The sequence below is a fragment of the Brienomyrus brachyistius genome, unplaced genomic scaffold (genome assembly GCF_023856365.1).
Source record: "Brienomyrus brachyistius isolate T26 unplaced genomic scaffold, BBRACH_0.4 scaffold102, whole genome shotgun sequence".
In the NCBI taxonomy this organism is placed as follows: domain Eukaryota; kingdom Metazoa; phylum Chordata; class Actinopteri; order Osteoglossiformes; family Mormyridae; genus Brienomyrus; species Brienomyrus brachyistius.
In genome coordinates, this window is record NW_026042377.1 from 1 (window position 1) to 2,709 (window position 2,709).

Consider the following 2,709-nt stretch of genomic DNA (forward strand, 5'->3'; position numbering starts at 1 on the left):
TGTCAGGTATGGTCCAGCAAAAGGAATTCTTTCAACTTGACAAAAAGAGCGCATATCAGTGTGTGCTCAGACATAACTGAGCAGTCAAAACAACGGCACACAGGCAACGTGCAACACCTAACAGAAATGTCTTTCTAAAGAGCGTGCAGTGGTGTTGGTGTGATCTCCTGCTTTCTTTGTCTCCTAAACACCTCCCTTTCTCAACCCATGTGTGAAATATTGACATTTCCCCAGCTCACCACTCGAGTGACATAGATGTCAAGGAGGAAGACAATGTCCCCCTAAATGCATTGATTACAACATAATACAATTCTCTGAAGTGTGATAAGTTTGGTAACTGTACTTGAAGCTGTCCTATAAAATGCATCACAGATGTCTTAATAATGCATTATACTGGTCACAATAAACATTAATAAAGTATTACAGCATCTTCTATTAGTAGTCATAAGGCATTATAGTGTTGATTACAGTACTTCATAACCTCCAATGAAACTCTCATCTTAATACACTACAGATACCTTTAAAATGTATTAAAATGGACAGTATAAGAATTAATAAAGCATTATAGCATCTTCTACTCACAGTCATAAGGAATTATGTTGATTATAGTGCTTCATTACCTCCAATGAAGCTCTCATCTTTAATACACTACAGATACTTTCATAATGCATTAATTGTCAGTATAAGAATTACAGATTCTTTGTACTGCATCATGAAGGTATCTATAATGCATTATAGGTGACTGCTTCATAAAGCATTCATAATGCATATTAAACGTTGCTACAATGCGTTTTGCCTATTTGTAGTCATGTTTATAATGCTTCATGAGTGCATTGTAATGTGCTATGAATGTGTTCACAGATTCTTATAGACATGACATTCATAGAAAGTGTTTAAGGTTATTGTATGTATAGAAAACACCACAATAATCTAAGGCACAAAGGTTCCGCACTTGGGGTTAAATCTCAGACTCATCCCTCACTACCTCAGCCGACTGTTGGAAATGACTGGGGCAGAAGTAGCTGATGGTGACCTAGATACTGTTTTTGAGCCCCCAGGAAGTGACTGGCCTATCTGCAGTGTAGCACAGACACAGCACTGACCCGGAGCCCGCCACTTCCTGAACGATGTTGCTTATCCAGCAAGACCAAGATGACAGCTGCCCTCAGAGATTTTTTTTGCTACATTTCATTTCGAAACTCCTGAGGCAGATTCAAGTCAACACACAGTCTTTAGCTATGTTCAGAAAAGTAGTGATGAAACTAATAAGTATACGACAAAGGATTTTTATGCTATAACTTTTGGATTATTTTGTGAAACGCATGACAGGTATGCCAAGAAGCAGCAGGTAATAGTCTTCAGCTCCTTAACTGAAATCTCTTGAAGATCAAGAGGTTACTGTGCTTAAATATATCACGTACTGCTGGTTTTGGTGCTTCTTCATTTTATACTCTGAATTTATTGTCTCCAGGTAGCTGGTGTTTTTTGCAGCATTTTGCAGTTTATTAGCACTTCTGGTGTCCTTCCTTGGGGGGCCGCAGAAGTCACTCTGAATAAGAGCGACAGCTGAAATATATCTGAATGAACGGCAGAGCTAAACTTGAATTAAGATACGCAGAGCCTGAAGAAATAGCGAGTGATGATTCTAACAATTTTCATTTTCACTTCCTAAACTGTTCATTAACAGGACCTCTGTTAATTAATAATAAACATAATAAACAATAAACTAGTGAACATGAAATTATTGAACTTTGTTATTTTGCAAAAGCATGGCCAGGCCTAAATGGTGACAGTGATTGTGCTTTAATGCTTCTTCAAGCAGTAGCTCGCGATCCCTTGTGGATAAAGGTAACGTTCTGTTAAGCAGTTTGTCAAGCGAAATGCATTAATGGCACCAAGGAGATGAAGTAAATGAGTAAATGAGTGTAGCTGTTTACAATTTAGCACCGTTGTAATTTAAAAGTAAACATTTGGATATTGATACCTACATCAGCTCCTTTAGCACCAGTTTTACTTGCAGTAGCGTTAACAGCTGGGGGGGCTGGGGGGGAGTGAGGGGGAGTAGTCTAATCTTCCTGCCCGTCCCTACTAACCCCTTTTTACTTTTCATCAGATGCTGGTATAAAAAGTTATTTAGTGTCCAGGAATAATGCTTGCTTATCCTCCTGACCCAGCATTTAGACAGCAGCAGTGCAGAGCCCCCCCCCCCCCCCCCCCCCCCCCAGCACACAGAAGGGTGTCTGTGCTCCCCTGACCGGAGGTCCCTGATCCCCTTCCTGGGGACGACACTGAAGTGGCAGCTGTCAATGGCTTAGCTCATCCTCCTCTCTGTCCCCGCTGTCAGAGTCCGGGGGCAGTGAGGAACCTAACATTTTATGAATGAGTGGGTGGCACATGAATATCCCCCCACCCATTGGTAAAAACACTGGAAAAACTGAAAAAAAAACTGCCATTGTGTTCTCAGTTGACCCAAACATACAGGGAATATAAATGACGAGAAAAAGACTGGTCTAGTCTCTATGTTATAAGAACTTAAGAATTTATGTTTATTCTTCGTATTCACTTCCAAAGATCTTTTTATTCAATTGTAAACAGCAAAGCATTAGTCTTATTTTTGAATCTGTTATATATTTGGAATGATCATTTGAGGAATTTATTAATGCATTTTCCTCTTAAATGATCACAGCATTATTTTATTCCTCATTTTAG